This window comes from Cricetulus griseus, chromosome 3 (assembly GCF_003668045.3).
Source record: "Cricetulus griseus strain 17A/GY chromosome 3, alternate assembly CriGri-PICRH-1.0, whole genome shotgun sequence".
Taxonomy (NCBI): domain Eukaryota; kingdom Metazoa; phylum Chordata; class Mammalia; order Rodentia; family Cricetidae; genus Cricetulus; species Cricetulus griseus.
This window is the reverse complement of record NC_048596.1, coordinates 111,264,852-111,289,101: the sequence shown is the minus strand read 5'-3', so window position 1 is coordinate 111,289,101 and position 24,250 is coordinate 111,264,852. Positions and strand designations below refer to the sequence as shown.

Here is a 24,250-nt window from a genome sequence, read left to right as displayed (position 1 = left end):
TGTTTCTCACCAGTATAGGTATTTTGAGATAACCCAACTTCACCAGTATGATAAAAGGACCATATATTTATACTAACATAATCATTTATATATCTACCACTTGTTAAAGTTATGTTAAAGTTATGCAAGATATGTTTTTCAATATGGTTTGTGGTGTTTCAAATTCTGCTATGATGATGCTAATTTCTAAGATTTTTTTTCAGTTTTCTGGCTCTTCAGTGAGCATCTTACATTTTTAAATTTTTATCATTGTCCTACCTATTGTTTTTTATAGTTGAAGTGAGGTAGACATACAGATACATAGTGAGGAATATAGCTTAGCATGCTATTATAAAGAAATGACAGAGAAGACTTAAAATTATTTTTAATATAGAATGCATAATCAAATCCATAATAATAAGAAGAAGAATGAATTAGTTTTATACTTGTGTATAATCTATTAGGGAAGAGAAATTTTCAATAAAATCCATAATGTTATGAAATTTATTCTTTGTTGTATTGAAAACATAGTGATAAAAGGGAACACCTGAACCACAGTTTATAAGTTACCATAATTATTTTTGTTGCTAGTGACATGAAATGCTTTTGCATATCCAACTTTTCAATCCCTTGTTTGTTGATAGGAGATATTTATCTAAATATTATTATAATATCAGATTTTGGGACAATTTAACTAATTCACATATAACAGACTTCTTGTTATAAAGAAGCATAATAGCATACACTTTACTGTATAGGCCCTCATTCATAATAATAAGAGTAGTACAAATGCAAAATAGGCTCCCATATTAGTTGGCATTTTTCTATCTCTGCAAGTTTTCATTTGTAAATTGATAGTTTATTTGGAAACACATTGATGCATGACAATTCTTAGTAATGCAATGTCTAGGCTAGGACTTCTATGATTTTTCCTTTTCTGATAGAAATTTATGTTCTCTTTGCTTGGGAACATATGATAAGCATCAAACTTAGGGTCTTGCATATTGCAACTGTAAGCTAAGTAATATTCCATCAGGGCACATCAAAACTTTTCCTCCTTCCTCTCCCTAATGCTGAGATTTTTCATGTAAAAAATCTGTTTTATTTGATTCTCATAGACACAGTCTATGAAACTGTGTTTATTCCATTTTAAGGTTCAAAATCTTTAATGTGTTTGGATAATTAATTTATAAATACTTAATAGTGATTTTGGAGCCAAGACTATAACACAGAGCTACTAACTTAGAGTTCTATATACCATTGTAATTTCAGAGAATTCAATGATCTAATGCTTTGGGGGTATATTCCTAGAACATATATTTGTTAAAATCAAATATATGCAAGTACCTTTGACAGTTCTATGTATCAAAATCTTCTATGGATTTTCAGTTCAGCAAATAGGATGAAGCATGCCCAGATAGTTATGTAACCATAACTCAAAGTGACAGAAAATTACAAATAATGTCTCTAAAGTATATTGATAAATGATCACGCTGCTTTTTCTGTTATGTGGGAAGCCTGATGGGGAATTTGATGTTGCAATTTTAAGAGAGAGAATACAAATACTGCTTAAAAACAAAACACAAACTTGAGAAGTGATGTGTTCCAGTCAAGGGCATGATAAAACAGAAGATGGGGACTCACTTCAAAAAAAATATTTCAGAAATGTAAGGTTTGTGTACCATGGAGGAAAGGCTAATTTAAGATTTTCTCCCAGAGAAACTAATCATTACATTTGTATTTTTACAAGCTTCAATTATTGTTTTAGTCTAAATTGGTACCAGTACACAATAAGCAATTTAATAAAGTACACAATGATATATTCACACAACACACTATTATACACCTATTAAAATGAATGACATGCTGTGTTGCTAATAAGTAAGCATAATCACCCCTAAGATCATTTTAAGAGAAAAACAAGGTATGGTTCTTCATATTTGGGATGCTATATAAACAATTTGCTTGCATTTTCATAGAACTGATAAACATAAAGAGCAAAATTGAAAAGAGTTCTTTATTCTGAGAGGAAATTTAAGTCAATAGGGAATATGATAGAATGAAAAGATTTATGTTTTTGGATAAAATTTACATCTACACATTCAATGTTCTATGATATCCAAATTGCCTATTGTAACATACTAGCTAGAATAACATATTTTGTTTGAGGAAAAAATGAAAAATAGAATTTGTATTTATAAATACCTGCAAAATATAATATAGTACAAACAGGATTTCAGAAATGCAGGTTGGAATATTCACATATTAAGGAATTCCTCCTTGTACATTTTTCTGATGATTTTAGAAAGAACTTCATTTACAAACCAGAATCTGGATGGTGGGCATATGAGCCATGATGCCTTATAGTTTGTTCATGTAATAGTGGAGTGGAATAGAAGTTTACAAAGGAAAACTAGAATCCAATTAGAAAATCTCTGAATCATGCATATTGTATTGTGTGGAAACTCTCCAATGGGATGTCTGTTGTTCTGTTACATGGCCCTTCAGGAAACATCTGTGAGATCATTTGTAAGTGAAAATGCCAGTCCATGCTCTATTCTATTTACTTACCTATCTATCCATCTGTCACCCATCTATCTATAATAGTGTTTACCACCTTGCCAATGCTGGGACCTTTTAATACAATTCCTCACATTGCAATGACCTCAAAACATAAAATTACTTTCATTGCTACCTCATAACTGTAATTTTATTACTATTATCAATCATAATGTAAATAACTGTGTTCCCCAATGATCTTAGGTGAGATCCCTGACCCCCTGGTCGAGAACCTGTGATCTATAACCTTGTCTGTATGCATATCTATCTCCATTTCTCACTAGATTGGGATAATTCCCTGTAGTTCCAGATCAGTCTCCAGATCTCTCCATTTAATCTGATGTTCTTGTAGCTGTCCTCTTTTGCTCAGTTAACTGTCCCTTTTCTTGAAAAGTATAAAAATTTCTAGAAACTCTTATAAGATCTATCAATTATGAAAAAACCCTATTTTTCTAAAGCACTTTGTCTTCAAATTACCAATTACTTTATGCTTAAACCTGACAGCACTGTATCAACTAATCCTTCTGAAACTTTCACAAGATGTTCCTTCTGTAAAATACAAGTTACCTGTACTTTCAGAGGCAGCACAGGAGCCCTGAGATTCAACATTAGTATTAAGTGATTGCACTTGTATATCCTGTAATTTATATTCCCTGTATACTACAGGAATGAATACTAACAGTGATGTGTGAGATACAAAGACACCTAGAATTTCTAGGCTTTGGGATTCATAATATTCAGCAAGTGAGCAGAGGATAAATGCAATGTTCTCGATGGACAAGGCAAACTAGTCCTGAGTACTACAGAGGAAAGAAGATATGGCGAGTAAGAGGAGAAAAGCCATTCTGGTAAATAACTCAGTCCAGACAGGACCTTATAGCTCTGGGAAAATTGAGGAGGACTTTCACATCAGTACTTTCCCCAAATTCAGCACATGTTCACATATGACACAAGTAGATGTTGTTCACTTTTTTAGGGCTTTGACAGATTGATTTTATTGGTAACCCTAATTACTGACTCCTCTGTATTGTTAGCACTCAGATTGTAAGTAGGATTTGCTTCTATGCAACAGTGAGCTCATACCTGGGTTCTTTTTTTTTTTTTTTTACCCATCTTTTTTATTTGAATTAGAAACAAGATTGTTTTACATGTCACTTCCAGTTCCCACTCCTTCCCCTCCTCCCCTACCAGCCCCACCCCAACTAAAACCCTACCTATCACATATCGTTTTTGCTCCTCAGGGGGTCATTAGAGTCTATCATATCCTTTGGTATAGGGTCTAGTGTGCCCCTCCCCGCCATGTGTCTTGGCTCAGAGAGTATTCCTCTATGTGGATTGGGCTCCCAAAGTCCACACCTATGCTAGGGATAAGTACTGAACTTCTACAGGAGGTAAAGGTAGATTTCTGAGGTCTCCTCAATGAAACCCACTTTCCTGGGGTCTGGATCAGTCCCATGCTGGTATTCCAGCTATCAGTCTGGGGACCAAGAGCTCCCTATCGTTCAGGTCAGCTGTTTCTGTGGGTTTCACCAGCCTGGTCTGGACCCCTGTGCTTACCACTTGTTCTCTGCAACTGGATTCCAGTTCAGTTCAGTGATTAGCTGTGGATGTCTGCTTCTACTTCCACAAGCTGCTGGATGAAAGCTAAAAGATGGCATATAAGACAGTCATCAATCTCATTATCAGAGAGGGGCATTATGGTAGCTTCTCCTCTGTTGCTTAGATTGTTAGTGTCATCTTTGTACATCTCTGGACCTTTCCTTAGTGCCTGATTTCTCTGTAAACCCAAAATGTCTCCCTCTATAATGGTATCTCCTTTCTTGTTTTCTTCTATTCTTCCCCCTACTCAACCTTTTCGTTCCTTCATGTCCTCCTCACGCCTCCTCTTCTCCCCTTCTCATTCTCCTAGCTCTCCCCCCTCCTCCCTCACTCCCAATTTGTTTAGGAGATCTTGTCCCTTTCCCCTTCTCCAGGGGACCATGTATGTCTCTCTTAGGGTCCTCCTTGTTTACTAGCTTCTCTGGCAGTGTGGATTGCAGGCTGGTAATACTTTGCTCTATGTCTAAAATCCACAAATGTGTGAGCACATATCACATTTGTCTTTTTGTGATTGGGCTACCTCTCTAAGAATGGTTTCTTCTAGTTCCATCCATTTTCCTGCAAATTTCAAGATTCCGTTAGTTTTTTCTGCTGAGTAGTACTCCATTGTGTAAATGTACCACATTTTCTCCATCCATTCTTCAGTTGAAGGCATCTAGGTTGCTTCCAGGTTCTGGCTATTACAAATAGTGCTGCTATGAACATGTTGAACAGATGTCCTTGTTGTATGAATGCGCTTATTTTGGGCATATGCCTAAGAATGGGATTGCTGGATCTTGTGGTTGACTGGGTTCTTTAAGAAACTTTAAAGTGGAATCTACTCTCCTCAGATTCCACCCAGTGCCTATGATTTAACTTGGGACATCATTCATGCTAGGCAAACCCTCCATCACTAAGATGTATCTCAAGGCTGAATTATTTTTTTCTATTTTAAGATAGGATCTCACTAAATGAAAAAGGCCTACCTTAGACTTTCAATCCTCCTGCCTCAGCCTTCACAGTAGCTGATGTCATATAGTCTTAAATGACTAGGCCATGTTTAGACATTCTTCTTAGTTTTCCTTGGAAATGACTGCCACTATATGAAGCATTTGTGTCCTCAGGCTTTTTAGAGAAAGCCACCATGAACTTTTGACATCAGCCATTTGAGATCAGTGAAAGTGCCTCCTGACACGCAGCTATTTACAGTCACATGAATGACTTCAGTTGAAGTCCTCAACATTATCCCGTTATCCAATAACTACAAGCCCAGTTGTGAGTAATAATAAAACTTTCAGGATGGAATTTAATTATATATATCTTCAGATTCTAACTCCACTGGACACAATTAGGTCACTACAGCCACATTCAAACTTTAGTTTTTAACACAAATAAAGTTATCACCAGCTGAGCTATCTCACTATCACCATCACCCTCAAGAAAATACATATAATAACATGAATTAATATTACTGACATGAAATTATGACACCATAGAATAAATGTTTCAGGCAAAAGTACTTCATTCTATTCTTGTGAGTTGGATAAATAATAGTTTCCATGAAATGTAACCTGCTTTCCTTGGAAAAAATGCAATATACTTGTAAACAGTCAATTACTACATTCTTTATGATGATGTAGTTAAATTTCAATAAGAAAATTAATTTTTCAACTGTGCTTTCTGTAGAAAAACACATATATCATAATCTATGTGTTGCTTATAAAGTTTCTGTGCTTTAATAATTTTCCTGGCCTTATCTGGGTTCAAAATTGTCCCTCCGGTACCCATTAGAGTGTCTAGAATGAAATAGGCACTCAATGGTTTTCTGAATAGATGGACTTCCCTTATAGCAATACCAAATTCATTATGTATGATTATATGGCATGTAGATAAATAGCTGGCACTTGTAATTTTCACAGTTTTGCATTTTTATAAATATAAGGTGCCAAAGTACCTCCATTGATTAATTGTGAAATGCTGTTTATGCCTCGCTCCTTTTTTGTTTTCACTAGTTCTTATTCCTGTCTAATGATATAACCATGCTAATTCATTCTAAAAATGTCAGTAATGCTCTGGGGAATAAAGTATCAATAAGTTTTCCTGGTAGCACAGAATCATTAAAATATTGATGTCAACTGAGCTTACACACGTCTGTGTAGCACCTGTACTTATGATATGGCTGTCTGATAATTAGGTAAACAAATAACAATAATCAAAATTTAGTTTCAAGATCTTCACTATCTAATTCATAGTCAATATTTTTAGTTCAAAATTTGAAATTGTTCAGTTCCAGGTTAACTGTACATATTAATGGATTTAAATGTGACCTAAATGTGACATTTATGAAGTGTGAATTGAGAATCCCCAACCAATCCTTTTATTCTATCTCCGTATACCCTTGCCAACACCTAGTAATTACTACCCATTTTCAGGAGTTATTTATCACTTACATGTATATGTAGGAGGGAAAGAATGGTATTGTCTTTACTTGTCTAGCTGGTTTGACTTAACATAATCACCTCTAGATTCATTCATTTTGCTGCAAATGGCTCAAAATTATTCTTTGTCCATTAGTCCACTAATGGGCACCAAGGCATATTCTGTATCTTAGCTATAATGAATATCACTCCATTATTAAAAAGTAGCACTTGGCAAGAAGGTATAAGTGTGACTACTCCTTTCTTATCTAATCTTTCCACTGATTGTCATTACATCGCGACAACAATTTAGTCTGAAAAAAATTAAAAATGTCATCATGGAGCCTTCTGAGTGCATTTTGAAGCATTTCCATTTTACTACCTAGGGATTGAAATGTGTTGAAACTTCAGACACACTTGAAGATTATGATACTAACGGTTGAAAATTGCAAACTGCTGTTAGTTTAAAAGGCTGTCAGAATAGAAAAAGTGTTAGGTGAACATTTATTTTTTTCATTTTCATTAGTCAGTACATGCTGATGGAATTATTATTGTTTACCTTGGAGGTGGGGGCAGAATTCATTCCTATTGCTTAGGGAGTGTCATCTTTGCATGTATGTTATTTTAGACTATTTAACTGTTGGCCTGAATTTTGACTTACACATAATAGATTTTTGCCATAGATGACTTCCCAGCTATTTCCAAGGCATCCCATTGCTGTGTAGCACTGAATATTCCAGAATGCCATTCTCAAATTCTTCAGGCCCACATGACTAATTTCAGAAGGGATGCCATTGCAGTAATTTTCCAAAAATCACAAATAATTTTTCAAGTTATGTGCAAATGTGGACACTGCAACTGCACAAAACATTCACATACTTCTTGGGTCTTGATGATCACCTCTGTGTTTGTTGGGTAATTAGCATGAACAGAGTTGATGTTTGAGAATTGCAAGCATGTATTTTCCCCAGATGAGTCTTATTTTAGATGTCATAGAAGCAACATGATTTAGAATTTAAGTATTCTGAAGGTTTAGTGTTTCCTATTACTAAAAGCAGTCCAGAGACCCATATCCACAATCAAAATATCTAATTAACTTCTAGGTTATTAAAACTTCACCATGAGTTACTTTTCAGACTAATGAACTGAGATATGAGATAGGCATGGTGTGAAGTGTTATGTTCCAGTTTATTACTGGAAGCATACAAAACTGAATACAAAAATTAGATCCTCACAGTGATCAATATGCCAAGTAAGTAAAGGACAAATCTAAGAAAAACAAAGATTGGGACACCCAGAACTACAGAGATGGGTCCTCATCACTCCTAGCCTTCTGTCTCTTTTGTACCCCCTTCCTCCTAATCACCAAGCTATTCCTTTTCTTCTTCCCCTTTTCACTGTTTTCCTCTACCCATCTTTTCCCTTTCCTCGTTTTTTTCTCTCCTCATTCTTTTTCTCACTTATTGTCCTTTTATCCCAAATATTTTTGTAATTGAACTATTTCAAAAATATTTAGTCTAATCAGTACATTTACTAGTGATAATACTTTTTCGTTATCTCGAGGGAAAGAGGAAGAAAAACTATTAATATTTTAGAGTTAAGAATATAAAAAAATTCATTCTGTGATAAAAGAAAGACAAATTGCATGATAACTGAAGCTCAGAAATTCATTTTAGTTTTAGTTTTAATTTCTTTAGTCATAAGCAGAGGACTTGGAAAGCTATTATATGGGTACCTTCTAAAACTTACTTTTGGTGACTTGTTGGTGACTTTGGTGACTTCTTCTGACCTGTTGGAAGTGGATGAGAAGAATCAACTGTTGAGTATCACTTAAAAATGCAACAAAGAGTGACCTGTTGGAAGAAGTGATCAGAAATGGTTACAAGGCTTGAAATTATATCTGCAAAGAAGGAATTCAGTGGAGGGAAGAGAGGATCTACTAGAACTACCTTTAGGCATGTGGTCTATTCGGCACATTTATGTAATTACCTGGGGTAGTGCAAGGAGCAAACTACTGAAACAGTGGTGTTGCAATTATAAATACATGTTTCCTCATCAATAGAACCAACTGTTCTATGGTGTTGAGATGTTCACTTTTCTTAGGAAATACTATCAGTCCTTCCTAGTTTGTTGTACATAAGAAGCTGGACAGTTCTTGGAGAGATAGACAGAATAAAAGAGCTTAATAGATTTAGATCATCCTAGTATCTCTAGTACTTAGGGACTGATGTAAGTTGAGTGCCACAGCTTAAGACCAGCCTGGACTGTGGAGTGTGATGCTATACCTAAAATCAGGCAAATAAAAAGTAACAGCTTTAAGCTGACTGTGGTTGCATATACCTGCAATCCTAGTATTTGGGAAGCTGAGGGAGGGTTGCATATTCAAGGCATATGTGTGCCGCATAAGCAGGACCTTGGCTTAAAAACTAAAACAAACAACAAAACTAAAAGACAAACCAACTTACGCTTACCTTCATGAAGAAATGGAATTGAATTAATGGTTTGTTATATTGATTTCAATAATAGAAGTCAATGTCACTTCATTTACAAGCTATCATGCAGTATGCAGTTGAAAACTCTGTTAAACCATGTTCTTATCTTATAATTCAGCTGATATAAGGCAATATTGTACAGGTTAGGGAAGAGATGTGAAATGACAACTTCTGCATAACTGACTGGTTAGTGCCAAGTCAGGATTGCAGAACCAGAGCCAACTGTTGAAGCAAGTCTAAAAATGTTTCTTTGTGTAGTGGATCAGTACTTATCCCTAGTACATGAATGGACTTTGGGAGCCCATTCCACATAGACGGCTACTCTCTCAGCCTAGACACACGGGGGAGGGCCTAAGCCCTGCTCCAAATGATATGACAGATTTGAAGATCCCCCATAGAAGGCATAACCCTCCCTGGGGAGCAGAAAGGGGACAGGATAGAGGGTCAGGGAAGGAGGGGAGAGAAAGGCTACTGGGATTGACATGTAAAACAAGTTTGTTTCTAATTTAAATTAAAGAAAGAAAAAATGTCTTTGTATTGGTGAAGGCAGGGCAGCTTTATTGAAAGGTGGACTGCAAGCCTTCCTAATATTTTGCCTCTCTGGGAAACACAAGGCAGTGTTGCTTTACATGGTAAGAATAGTTCTAAGCTGGGCGTTGGTGGTACATGCCTTTAATCCCAGCACGCGGGAGGCAGAGGCAGGTGGATCTCTGTGAGTTCCAGACCAGCTGGTCTACAAGAGCTAGTTCCAGGACAGTCTCCAAAGCCACAGAGAAACCCTGTCTTGAAAAATAAACCAAAAAAAAAAAAAGAGAGAATAGTTCTGAATATTTTTGTGTATAAATATTTCATGTGACTTTTTACCCAACTTGTAAATCAATGTGTCCATGTTCCTATGCAAAGAAAAAAATAAAGGGTGTGTGTGGTAATAATTTTACCTCAAAAAAACCCTTTATATTAGGATGATAGTGTGGACATACTGTTTAATTTCTCTTCTCATCTTCATTGTTAACTCTTCATTCTGTCCTTTAGATGCCAGTTACAAAAGGAAACAAAACAGCACACACTTTTTTAAGAACTGCAAGACAAATTTTTACAGCTTTATGTATGAAAGAAAATTCTTTGGAATTCATCATCAGTCATACATATTAGTAATAAAATCCCATTTGGCATTTCCAATTTGATCAGAATTGTTGAATTAAGGAAACTTTTGCCTCTGTGTCTTTTTAATAAATGAAGCCCAGGCCAAAGATATTAGTACAAATGAGACTGGGAAAGATTGGGGAACCATCAATTTAAGAGGAAAGCAGTTTTCATAGGGTGTGTAAAGCACAATGGATATGTGAACTTAAATTCACATCATTTGTTGTGAGGGCTTGTCTATAATACAAGTTTCCTTTTGCTATTTTGATTGGAAGAAGTATTATATCCACAGGGAAATGATTAGGAATAGCTATATCGTTTTTATTTTATGATTGTAATTGAACCAATTTTAAATTAGAAATAAGCTTCTGTTGTTTTTGTTGTTGTTTTTTGTTTTTTTGTTTTTTTTTTGGTTTTTCGAGATAGGGTTTCTCTGTGTAGCTTTGGAGCCTATCCTTGAACTCACTCTGGAGACCAGGCTGGCCTCTACTCAGAGATCATGTGAGCCACCAACTGAAAGAAGCTGAAACAAGCTTCTTTTACATGTCAATCCCAGTTACCTCCCCCTCTTTTCCTCCCCTGACTCCCAACCCCCTATGCCAACCCCTTTCTGCTCCCCAGGGAAGATTAAGCCTTCCATGGGGGAATCTTCAGAGTCTGTCATGTCATATCACTTGGAGCAGGGCCTAGACACCCCCCCACCCCCCACCCCCCGCCTTGTGTCTAGGTTGAGAGAATATCCCTCTACGAGGAATGGGCTCACAAACTCCATGTGTGTACTAGAGATAAATACTGATCCACTAACAGAGGCCCCATAGATTGCCCAGGACTCCAAACTGACATCCTCATTCAGGGGTTATGGTTTCACAGCTATCAGGCTCGGGTTCATGAGCAAACCCTTGTTCAGGTCAGCTGTGTCTGTGGGTTTCTCCAGCCTGGTCTTGACCCATTTGCTCATCATTCCTCTCTCTCTGCAACTGGAATCCAGAGTTCTGCTCAGTGTTTAGATGTGGGTGTCTGCTTCTGCTTCCATCAGCTATTGGATGACGGCTCTAGGATGGCATATAAGGTAGTTATCAATCTCATTATCAGAGAAGGGCATTTAAGGTAGCTTGTCAACTATTGCTTAGATTGTTAGTTGGGATCAAACTTGTAGATCTCTGGACATTTCACTAGTGTCAAAATTCTCTTTCAACCTACAATGGCTACTTCTGTTATGGTATCTCTTTTCTTGCTCTCTTCCATTCTTCCCTGACTAAAACTTCCTGCTCTCTCATGTACTCCTCTCCCCTCTTTTTCTCGCCTTCTCTTTCTTCTAGCTCCCTTTCCCCTCACCCCATGCTCTCATTTAGCTCAGGATATCTTGTGCCTTTCCCCTTCTCCAGGGGAAATGTATGTCTCTCTTAGGGTCCTTCTTGTTTCCTGGCTACTCTGGCAGAGTGGACTGTAGGGTGGTACTCCTTTCCTCTATGTCTAAAATCCAAATATGACTGAGTACATACCATGTTTGTCTTTTTGTGACTGGGTTAGCCTACTAAGGATGTTTTTTTATAGTTTCATCCATTTTTCCCAAGAATTTTAAGATTCCATTGTTTTTCTTCCACTGAGTGGTACTCCTTTTTGTAAATGTACCACATTTTCTTTATCCATTCTTTTCTTGAGGGGCATCTAGGTTGCTTCCAGGTTCTGGCTATTACAAATAATGTTCATAGCAATGAACATTTTTGAACAGATGACCTTGTTGTATGAATGTGATTCTTTTGGGTATATGCCTAAGAGTGGAATTGCTGGATCTTGTGGTAGACTGATTCCCATTTTCCTGTGGAACCACCATACTGATTTCCAAAGTGGCTGCATGAGTTTGCACTCCCACCAGCAGTAGAGGACTATTCCCCTTTCTCCACATCTTCTCCAGCATAAGCTACCATTGGTGTTTTTGATTTTAGCCATTCTGATAGGTGGAAGATGGTATCTCAGAGTTGTTTTGATTTGTATTTCTCTGATGGCTAAGGATGTTGAGTACTTTCTTATGTGTCTTTCAGCCATTTTAGATTCCTCCATTGAGAATTCTCTATTTAGTTCTGTACCCAACTTCTTGGACAGGTTATTTGTTGACTAGCTTCTCGAGTTTTGTGTATTTGGGAGATCAGCTCTTTCAAATGTGGGGTTGGTGAATATCTTTTCCCATTCTGTGGGCTGCTGTTTTGTCTTGTTGACTGTGTCCTTTGCCTTACAAAAGCTTCTCAGTTTCAGGGGGTCCCATCTATTAATTGTTAATGTCAGTGTCGTTGCTACTGTTGTTATGTTCAGGAAGCTGTCTCCTGTACCAATTCATTCAAAGGTACCACCTAATTTCTCCTCTAGGTATTCAGTGTGGCTAGATTTATTTTGAGGTTTTTGATCCAATTGGACTTAAGTTTTGTGCATGGTGGTAGATATTGAACCATCTGCAGTCCTCTACATGTCAGAATCCAGTTATGCCAGAACCAATCTTTGAAGATACTTTCTTTTTTCCATTGTATAACTTTAGATTCTTTGTCAAAAATCAGATGTTCTTAGCTGGATGGGTTAATATCAGAGTTTTCAACTTGATTTCCTGGGTCTACTTGTCTATTTTTGTGCCAATACCAAGCTATTTTCAGGACTGTAGCTCTCTACTAGACTTTGAAGTCAGGGATGGTGATGCTTCTGGAAGTTCCTTTATTGTACATGGTTATTTTGGGTATCCTGAGTCTTTTGTTTTTCCATATAAAGTTGAGAATTGTTCTTTCATGGTCTTTGAAGAATTGTGCTGTGATTTTGATGGGGATTGCATTGAATTTGTAGATTGCTTTTGGCAAGATTGGATTTTTACTATGTTGATCCTACCTATCCAAGAACATGGGTGATTTTTCCATTACCTGGTATCTTCTTTAATTTCTTTCTTTAAAGACTCAAAGTTCTTTCCTACAGGTCTTTGCTTGCTTGGTTAGCGTTACTCTGTGGTATTTTATGTTGTTTGTGGCTATTGTAAAGGGAGATGGTTCTCTGATTTTGTTCTCAGCCCCTTTATTTTCTGAATATAATAAGGCTACTCAATTTTTTTAGTTAATCTTGTATCCTGCCACTTTTTTGAAGGTGGTTATCAGTTATAGGAAGGAAAAGCTGAGAGCTAGAGTGTTAACATGCCTATCCTTGATTTCTGTATGTTGAATATAGTATAGAAGTATAGGTCATCCAAGGGAGAATGTTAATGCAATTGTTAAGCTGTCAGAGGGTTTCCTTTTAGCTTTTCAACTAGAATGAACATGTTACAATGAGAAAAGGCAAGCAATAGATAGATACAAATTTTCCTCATGAATTTCAAATCTCATAACCTCATAGACCTTAGCTAATTTGTAACTTGATGCTTTAATAGCAGTAGCTATCTATGAGTACCAAACCCAATGAAACAATATAGATCCTTACAATTTAGGCAGATAAATCATATTAATAGATCTATCTCTATTATATCCCAAATAATAGCAATGACAGTGATAGATATTTAAAAGTGCTTACATGTTTTCAGAAATAATAAGAAGCTGCAATCTATGGCATGCTACCAAATTGCTGTTAGTAGTGTTTATAGATATTTGTTTTAAATAAAACCATTTTATTTTAATTAACTCTCTAATAAAAACATTGCACAGCTAGTTTAAGGAGCTGCTACATTGTTTCAGAAGGGTGCTGCTTACTGTTTAAAAGTTCACTGGGATGCACAGAGTTTGGGCCTGGGCTGATGTCTGATTAGTATTTACACTTATACATGAATATATATGTGCACACTTGCCAACATGTAGTGTGGGAGTGTAATGTATATATGTGTGTGTACACATGCATTTATGTATGTGTGTGTGTGTGTGTGTGTGTGTGTGTGTGTGTGTGTGTGTGATGAGGATGCATTCCTGTTGATCTTCATATGGAGTAAGAGGACAGTGTGGGTTGTCAGGATTTGTCTTCTCTCTTGTTTGAGGCATTCTGTCTCATGTTGCCAGAAGATCTGGCCCATGAACTTTCAGGGATTCTCTGTCTCTGCTTCTCATTTTGCCATAAGGGAATGGCAATTGCAGGCATGTGCCTCAGGTCCCCAACTTTATGTGTCTTCTGAGATGGGGACTGAGATCTTTGCCTTGTCATATTGCCTACTGAGGTATCTTCCCAACCATAGTAGTTATCACTATTGGAAATTTCCACCATAGCTAGAATGAAATGGAGGTAGATATTTTTGCATTTGTTTTCTCAAAGGCTTAAAAAGAAATTATTTGCATGCTTGGCAATTTCTTAAAAAATCCTCTTCAGTCTTAATTTGATATATATCTGTCTTAAGTGTTCTATTTATACTATTTAGAGGCTTTGTGTTAGAATCATAATCTTCTGGCCCAGATGATACTACAGAACCTCTTTTAGGAAATATGTTCTCTAATATTACTACATTAAAACATTTTATCCTTTAAAGAAACTGGAAACTATGAAATTAACATTAATCCAAGTCAATATTATAAATTTGAAAAATAATCTGCAAATTAAGCTGTTAATACAGAAACCTAAATAATGAGAAATGAAGACCTTAAGTTTCTTGGAAGTGTGCCATGTTACAGTTTCACATTAATATCAAATGTATTCAGGTGGAAGGAATAGAGCTACATAAACACAGAACTCACAAAGAGATACTTGTATATTAATTTAAGGGAAAATCTTTCTTATGTATTTGAACCATTATGTTTTTTAAAATTTATTTATTAGTTCTAGTTAGGGAACAAACTTGTTTCACATGTAAGTCCCTTCTCCCTCTCCCTCCCCTCACCCCCATTCCTCCTCCCCAACCCCCAACCTACTCCCCACCCCATCCACCCACCACTCCCAGACAGGGTAGGGCCCTCAACTGGGGCTCTGCAACATTTGATCCATTATGTTAAATGTGTGTTTGGTTAAGATAAACCAAAAATTAAAAATTTCCAAGTACCAGTTTTCAACAAATAATATAATTTTATTGGGTTACCTCGTTATTGTAAGCACTATAGGGATATCATTTTCTTATTGCTGTGACAAAGTATTTGACAAAAAGCAGTTGAATAAAGTGGAGTTTATTTGGCTAACAATTTGAGAGAAGATATTTATTACAGCAGAGAAGCATGGTGCAGGAGCAGGAGATCAGTGGTTACAGTGCATCAGCATTCAGGAAGCAGAGAGATAATTGGACAGGGTTATAAGAGATGGATATTTTTGTTTAAAATGTAAAATGTCTATAACACCTTTTAAAATTCAATATATTTACAAATTTTCTAGGAAGCGGTTAATTTATAATATATACTATATATGTGTTATATATATATATATATATATATATATATATATATATGTGTGTGTGTGTGTGTGTGTGTGTGTGTGTGTGTGTGTGTATTATGTTATCAAAAGAAGTTCTGCCAAACACTCTAGATGAGTTAGTGATTTGGGTAAACAATGCATATATTAATGTATTTTTCTGTTCTAGAATGAAAATGGCAATTATCACTAAATTTGGATGAGGCATCTATGTTAGATGACCTAATAGTGTTATTTTATAAAATAATGAGATACTAATCACCTTTATCAACAAAAATTGTGGCTAACTATAATCAATAAAATACAAGTTTAATAATCACATGCAATTAAGTTATATGCATTGTTTACCCAAATTAAGATAAAATTAAATTATCTATGAATTTCAAGGGAAATTGTATTTCCAGAGAAACCTACACACTTTTCATCTCTTTCAACAACGCTGCATTTTTTCTGGCACTAATTTAACATTTTCTTTGTGAAATTATCTATAATCTCAAACAGTTCTATCTCTTCCTCTTTCTGGAACTTCTCACCCCCCAACATTATTTCTCCCAGTTAAATTGTTTCTTTTTTAAAATGTCATTTGAATAATCAGTAGAGTTGAATGAAGATAGTATTGAATTAATTTTACTTATTTATCATTTTTTATGTTAGAGAACTGTAATCTGAGTTTTTTTAGCAGGAAATTTTTATTCTCAATTCAAAATCTGTCACATGCCTTTGCTTTTATTTTCATGCTTTTACTTGATGGAAATTTGCTCATGACATTTGAAGTGATTAAAGACAGTATAATCTGTATGAATATATATACATATATATATATATATGTATATATATACACATGTACACATATACACACATGTACGTACACACACACACACACACACACACACACACTCGTGTGTGTATACATTTGTGTGTGTTCCCCAATTTATATATATGGAAGATTAAAATGATGTTAGTAGAGTTTTTCAAGCTACACACAATGTTTAAACCTAGGCCACTGAGGGAAATTTTCAAGAAAGAGTAGTAGAATCTCATGCTGAAGTGATTCAACTTGAAAATGGAAACATTACTGTTGTGATATTTTGTTTATGATCTAACAAAAAAGCTTGCCTGAAGATAATAGTGCAAAGTGAGCCACACTTGTTAGGCATAGAGTCCAGGCAATGGTGGCACACAACTTTAATCCCAGCACTAGGAAGACAGAGTCAGAAAGATCTGTTATTTCAGTTTATCCTGGGCTTCATGAAATTTATCCAGTCTAAAAGAAAAAGAGTTAAGAGGTTGTGCCTTACACTTTTAATGCCAGTACTTGGGAGTCAAAAGCCTTTAATACCAGCACTAAGGCAGTGGGGATAGGAAGGGATATGACTGGACTAAGAGCGTAGTATAAGCCAGTCTGAGCAGCAGTCAGTCTGAGGATGCACTCTGAGGACAGGATACCCCTTTGGTCTGAGCACTGGTAGAGGTAAGAACTCTAGTGGCTGGATGCTCTGCTTCTCTGATCATTCAGCTTTCATTCCCTGATAGTTGACTCAGAGTTTTTATTATTAAGACCAAAGAGAATTAGTGCTACGCAATATTTCTGGACCTTTTTAAAAAATCAAGTAATTTTTCATGTCAATAAGTACAGTATTAATCTTAGACTTCCTCTGACAACCAGATTTCATTTCTCACTTTGCATGATCTTTCTAAAATATCCTCCTTTGCAGAATGACAGGGGGCTGTACCTGTACGCTCTGTACTAATGTGTTCTGATCAATTGAATAATCAGTTAGTGCACTTGGTGAATCTGAAGTTGTCTGATAGATCAATTAAGTATTAAATGAATACTCATGTTCTTAGACAATATATTGTATTAAACTATAAAATGTATATTACTGTGAAAATTAGGTACAAATTAACATCCCATTAGTAATTGATGTCTTTACAACTATAAAAACAGTGAACGTTTGTTTGGCAGATATAGTCAGGGCAAAAGTTCAATTCTGCTTCATATACTATTTATATTATATAAATAATTGTCAGACATTGATAGTATTAGATATGAAAATAGTCTTCCATATTGATTCTAAATCTAGTAATGTTGACCAATATTAACTGCCACGTTGTTGTTGTTATTGCTTTTCTTAATAGCAAGAAAATGCTTACTATATTCCAGACGCAGTAATCCTTTTATCTAGTTCTTACAACTATACTGAGTTAAATAAAATACTATTTACCATTTACCAGATGGTAAGTGGGCATACAAAGAAATAATAAAGGAACATATTTGTCAAAATGTTCCCTGAAGATGTCTACCACATGTGTTTAGCTTTTTGTTCCCTTGCTTGAGAAAATACTTCCCCAGGATGGATGTCTGCTGACATTTTGATATTGCCACAAAGTTCTCTAGCAGTCTGTGAGGACAAAATAGACAGAATAAGCTGTTCAAGAAAAAAAATTATTTTGGTATTTTGAATAAGTTAGAAGAATTCATTTTCCAGCCACATTAAGGATTCTCTAATCACACAGAGGAGAGGCAGCAAGATCAGCCCATTCAGCCTGAGTTGTGGTGAGAGCTAGTCGCCCATTACTTTGCTTTTCTATTCTTCAGCTTGAAGTTTGAACCCACATATCAGTCTCTGGGTCTTTTATTTTTTGTGTTACAACTGCTGGATATTATTACTGTCATGGTCCATATGTGATATACTACCCTTTTCTAGAATATTTCAAAATTGATTTATTCAAGAACATCACAAATTTTTAAGGATTATTTTTCATGAAAACAAAAATATATGAAATTTTATAACTAAGAGACAAACCCATTGTTAGTGTTTTCATGGATTTGCTCTTCAGGCTTTTGAAAAAAATGATTCTTCTATAATATGACATCTTATCTGAACTTTCCCTTTTCTCTACTCTTCCTATCCCCCATATACAGAACTCTCTTTTCTCCAAGGTATGCTCCTTCTCCATTTCCCTTCAAGAAAAGAGTAGGCATCCCAGAGGTAACAACTGAACATGGCATATCAAGCTAAGACTGGACAAGGCAACTCAGTAGGAGGGAATGCATCCTAAAAGCAAGCAAAAGAGACAGCCCAAACTTCCACTGTTAAGAACCATACACTAAGTTATACAACTATAACATATATATATATATATATATTATATATATATATATATATATATATGACCTAGCTCAGACTCATACTTGATCACTGATTTTTGCTTCAGATATTGTGAGTACAGGTGACTCTGTAGGCCACATTCTTGTGCTGTCCTTGACATCCTCTGATTCTTAACAAGCTTCCCTCAACCTCTTCTGTGGGTTTCCCATTCTCTGTCTAATGTTTGTCTGTGGGTCTCTGCATTTGCTCCTATCAACTGCTGTATGAAGCCTCTCTGATGATGGTTATGCTTGACTCCAGTCTGTGAGTATAGAAGAAATTTTTTTATTTTTTTTTGCTTTTTTGGCTACAGGTATTTGGTACTATTCTAGGTCTCTGGACTACTGCCTCTGGTTCCTGGCCATCCAGGAATTGTTAGGTGTAGTGTCCCTCTAGTGATATGGACCTCAAGTTGGGTTAGTCTTTGGTTGGCCATCCCCACCAGTGCACAAGTTCTGTACCAACACATCTTTCAGGTAGGAAAATTGTAGGTTGAATGTTTTGTGGCGGGTTTTATGTCCCAGTTCCACCACTGGAAGCTGTTACGATAAATCTTTCTGCCAAAAGCCGCCTGAGTCCCACCGCCACGTGTGAGCTTTATGCCAGCCACCCGCCTGAGTTAGGGCCCAATTGTTAGGCCTAAATGAATACACAGAAAACTGTATTGGATTCAAAGCTGCTTGGCCAATGATTAGGACTTCTCATTTGTTAGCTCAGTCTTAGTTATCATAAATTTATGTATGTTATAAGACTTATCTTATTGAATGCCTTATTGGCATCCCTCCTTGCCGGTGGCTCACATCCTGCCACTGGAGGAGGCATATGGGAAAAAAGGACCCTTCCTGTTTCTCCTTCACTTAAATATGAGTCTCCTTGCTATGTCATTTCCTGTCTGGATCATCACTTCTCTACTACATTTCCCAGAATCCTCTTTGACTTCTAGTCCCATCTAACTTGCTGTCTCATTGGCCAAACAGTATTTTATTTAACAATCAATAAGATAAACATACACAGTAGTACATTCCCCATCAGGAAGCCTTGGCTGGTTTCTAGAAAATGCTTCCCTAGGGCTCTGTATTTCCCACTACTAGGTATCTTCATTAGAGTCACCCTAAAAGATTCTAGAAAGTTTCTATTACACTATGTCTCCACATCACCACTGAAATATCCCCCCATTACATTAATCTCTCCAGTTACTCTTTTCTTACACCACTCCCTGTCCCAAGCTTTATCCCTCCTGTTTTCATCACCACCTGTCCCTCCCAGTTCACCTGCAAAATCTGTTTTTCCCCTTCCCCTGGAGATCCATGTTTCTCCCCTTGAGTCCTCCTTCTTACTGAGCCTTTCTGGGTCTGTGGATTTTAGCATGACTTGCCTTTACTTAATACATAATACCTATTTAAAAGTGAGTACATACCATATTTGTCTTCCTGGGTATGGGTTACATCACTCAGATGAGTTTTTCTAGTTCCATACATTTGCCTGCAAATTTCATGATGTCAATGTATTTGACAGTTTAATAATTCTCTTGTTTTGTAAATGTATCACAGTTTCTTTATCCATTCTTCTTTTGAGGGACATCTAGGTCATTTTAAGTTTGAGTCTATTATGAATACACCCATGATGAACATATTTGAGCAAATGTCCATGTGATAGGATGGAGCATTCAGTGTCATATTGATTTCCAATGTGGCAGTACAAAGTTTGCATTCCAACCAAAAATAGAGGAGTGTTCCCCTTATTCCACATTCTCTACAGCATGAGCTATCACTTGTGTTTTGATCGTAGCCATTCTGAAAGGCATAAGATGGAATCTGAAAGTCATTTGGATTTGGATTTCCTTAGTGGCTAAGGATGTGGAGCATTGTTTTTCATGTGTTTCCCATGCACCTGAGATTCCTCTGCTGAGTATTCTCGGTTTATAATGTGTCCAGTTTAAAATAAAAAGGATTACTGGGTTTGTTGATGGCTAGTTTCTTGAATCATTTATATATTTTTAATAATATCCATCTTTAAGAGGTTGAGTTGATAAAATATTTTCCCATTCTATAGGCTGCCTTTTTATTCTGTTTATAGTGTCCTTTGCCTTATAGAAATTGTTTGGTTTCATGTGTTCCCATCTACTAATTGTCAATCTTAGTCCCTGTGCTATCAGTGTTTTGTCCAGAAATTGTCTCCTGTGCTGAATACATTAAATGCTATTCCACACTTTCTTTTCTACCAGGATTAGAGTATATGGTTTTGTGTTGAAGTCTTTGATCCACTTGGACTTATGCTTTGTGCAGGGTGATAGATATGGATCTATTTGCATTTTACATGCTGATATCCAGTTACACCATCAGCATTTGTTGAAGATGCATTCTTTTTCCCACTGTATATTTCTGGCTTCTTTACAAAAATTCAGGTATCCATAAGTGTGTGGATTTATGTTTGAGTGTTTGATTGATTCCATTTATCAACTTGTCTATTTTTATGCCAATACAATGTGGTTCTTATTACTATAATTCTGTAATATAGCTTGAAATTAGGGATACTGAGACTTCCAGAAGTACTTTTAATGGACAGGATTATTTCTGCTATCCTGTGGGGTTTTTTTGTATAAAAGTGTAAATTTGCTCTTTCATGGTCTATAAAGAATTGTGTTGAAATTTTGATGGCAATTGCATTGAATCTGCAGATTGCTGTTGGTAAATGCCTATTTTTACTATGTTAATTTTACTGATCTAAGAGCATAGGAGATCTTTATTTTTCTTCTCTTATATCATGGTACTTTATTTTTTATTTAAAAATTATTTTTCATCTTACTAACCAACCACAGCTCCCCCTTACTCCCTTTCTCCTGTCCCCATCTCTTCCCCTTCCCATCCTATCCAATCCTAAAATGGAGTAAGTACTTCCTTGGGGAGTCAACAAAGCTGGTTCGAGTGCAAACTGTACAGCAACTTTGGAAATCAGTATGACACTTCCTCAGAAAATTGGGAATCAATCTACCCCAAGACCTAGGAATACCACTCTTGGGCATATGTACAAAGGATGCAAAATCTTACCACAAGGACATTTGCTCAACTATGTTCATAGCAGCATTATTTGTAATAGCCAGAACCCAGAAATATCCTAGATGCCCATCAACCAAAAAACAGATAAAGAAATTGTGATACATTTACACAATGGTGTATTAATTTATACAATGTGTAAAGTAATAGCATCTTGAAATTTGCAGGCAAATGGATGGGACTAGAAAACAAATTTTGAGTGAGGTAACCAAGACCCATAAAGAAAAGCATGATATCTGCTCATAAGTGGGTATTAGATGTAAAGCAAAGGATAACCAGGCTACAAACCACAATACTAGAGAAGACAGGGATAAAGGGCAACCCTAACACATATAGGAACCCAAGAAGAGAAAATAGTTAAGACCTCATGAGTAAACTGGGAGGGGTAGAATGGTGGTGATGGGGGATGGGAACATGAGGGATCACGGAGACCAAGTTGGGCAGGGTGGAATGGGAGAGCAATGAAAGAGACACCAGGGAGCCATTATGGGGTTAGGGAGAAACTGGTGCTAGAAATTCTCAGGAATCCACAAGGTTGGTCACAGCTAAGACTCCTAGAAATAGTGGAGAGGATGTTGAATGGGCCTTTCTTTTTAATCGGATTAGTGACTACCATGATTGTCATCTTTCCATTTTTGATATCTTCTTCAAATTTTTTCTTCAATATCTTGAAGTTATTATCATACAGGTCTTTCACTTGCTTTGTTAGAGTTACAGTACCAAGATATTTTATATTATTTGTGGCTATTGTGAAGGGTGTTGTTTCCTTGATTTCTTTCTAAATCCATTTTTCATTTGCACAAAGAGGGCTAATTGTTTTTTATGTTTAGTTGATCTTTATCCAGCCACTTCTCTGAAGGTATCTATCAACTATAGGATATCTGGTAGAATTTTGCCATCACATTTTTTATACAAGCATATCATCTGCAAATAATGATACTTATCTTTCAAATTTGTATCCATTTGATGAACTTTAGTTTTGTTATTACTCTAGCTAGAACTTCGAGTAATAAATTGACTAGATATGGAGAGAGTGCACAGCTTTGTTCTCCTCCTGATGTTAGTGGAATTGCTTTTAATTTCTCTCCATTTACTTTGATACTGGTTATAGCCTTGCTGTAAATTGCCTTTATTATGTTTTGGTATGTCTCCTTTGTCCATCATATCTCCAAAACTTTTATCATGACAGGGTGTTGGATTTTGTGAAATGCTTTTTCAGCATCTAATGAGATGATGATGTGGATTTTTTCATGTTGCTTTTACAGTGGATTAGATGGGTAGATTTTTGTATGTTAAACTATCCATGCATCTCTGGGATGAAGCCAACTTGATCATGGTGGATTGTCTTTTTGATGTGATTTTGGATTTGGTTGTTGAGTATTTTATTGTGTATATTTGCATCTATGCTCATAAGGAGAATTGATCTATACTTCTCCTTTGAAAATCTGGCAGAATTCTCATCTAAATCCCTCTGGCACTGGACTTTTTTTTATGTGTTTGTTTGTTTGAGTGACTTTCAATGACTGATTTTATTTCATTAGTGGTTATAGGTTTATTTAAATTGTTTATCTAATCTTTATCTATTTTGGTACATGGTATCCATATAAAAATTGTCCATTTCTTTTAGGTTTTTCAATTTTATGGAGTATATGTTTTGAAGATATCAACTAATGATTCTTACTTCCTTGGTGACTGTTACTATGTCCCCATTTTCATTTTTGATTTGTATGTTCTTTCTCTGTCCTTTAGTTAGTTTGGATAAGGTTTGTCTATCTTGTTAATTTTCTCAAAGAACCAACTTTTGTTTCATCATTTCTTTGTATTAACTTTGTTTCTATTTTATTGATGTCAGCCCTCATTTTGATTATTTCCTGACTTCTACCCCACTTGGGTAAGCTTCTTTCTTTTTGTTCTAAAGCTTTCAGTTGTGCTGTCAAGTTGATAGTATGAGATCTGTTTAATTTCTTTATTAGCCTCTTAGTGCTTTGAAGTTTCCTCTTGTCTCTGCTTTCATTGTGATTCATAAATTTAAATATGGAGGATATTTATTTTCATTGAATTATAGCAAGTTTTAATTTCTTTTTTAAAAATTATTTCTTCCTTGAAACTGACTGAGTAGAGAATTGTACAGTGTCCATGAGTTTGTGACTTTCTGTTGTTTCTTTTGTTGTTGAAATCCAGCACAGTGTTATTTCAGTTTTCTGGTATCTGTTGATACTTGCTTTATGACTGAGTATGTGGTCAGTTTTGGAGAATGTTCTGTGAGGTGATGAGAAGAAGGTATATTCTTTTGTGTTTGAGTGAAATGTTCTATAGATATGTGTTTGGTCCATTTGGTCTGTAATGTCTTGTCCTTTAGCTCCAATATTTTTCTGTTTAGTTCTTGTCTGGATGATGTATCCATTGGTGAGAATGCATTATCAAAGTCTGCTACTGTTAATGTGTGAGGCTCTAGGTATGAGTCAAGCTTTAATAATTTCCTTTTACAAATGTGGGTGGCCTTGTACTTGGATCATAGATGTTAAGAATTGAAATGT

The 24,250-nt window shown here is 35.9% G+C and overlaps 1 protein-coding gene across 2 annotated transcripts in view; it reads left to right on the top strand.

Annotated features, from left to right (window-relative positions):
• The window catches only part of LOC100763614 (metabotropic glutamate receptor 5), a 430,950-nt gene that overhangs the window by 745 nt on the left and 405,955 nt on the right, over positions 1–24,250 (top strand). The window lies entirely within an intron of this gene.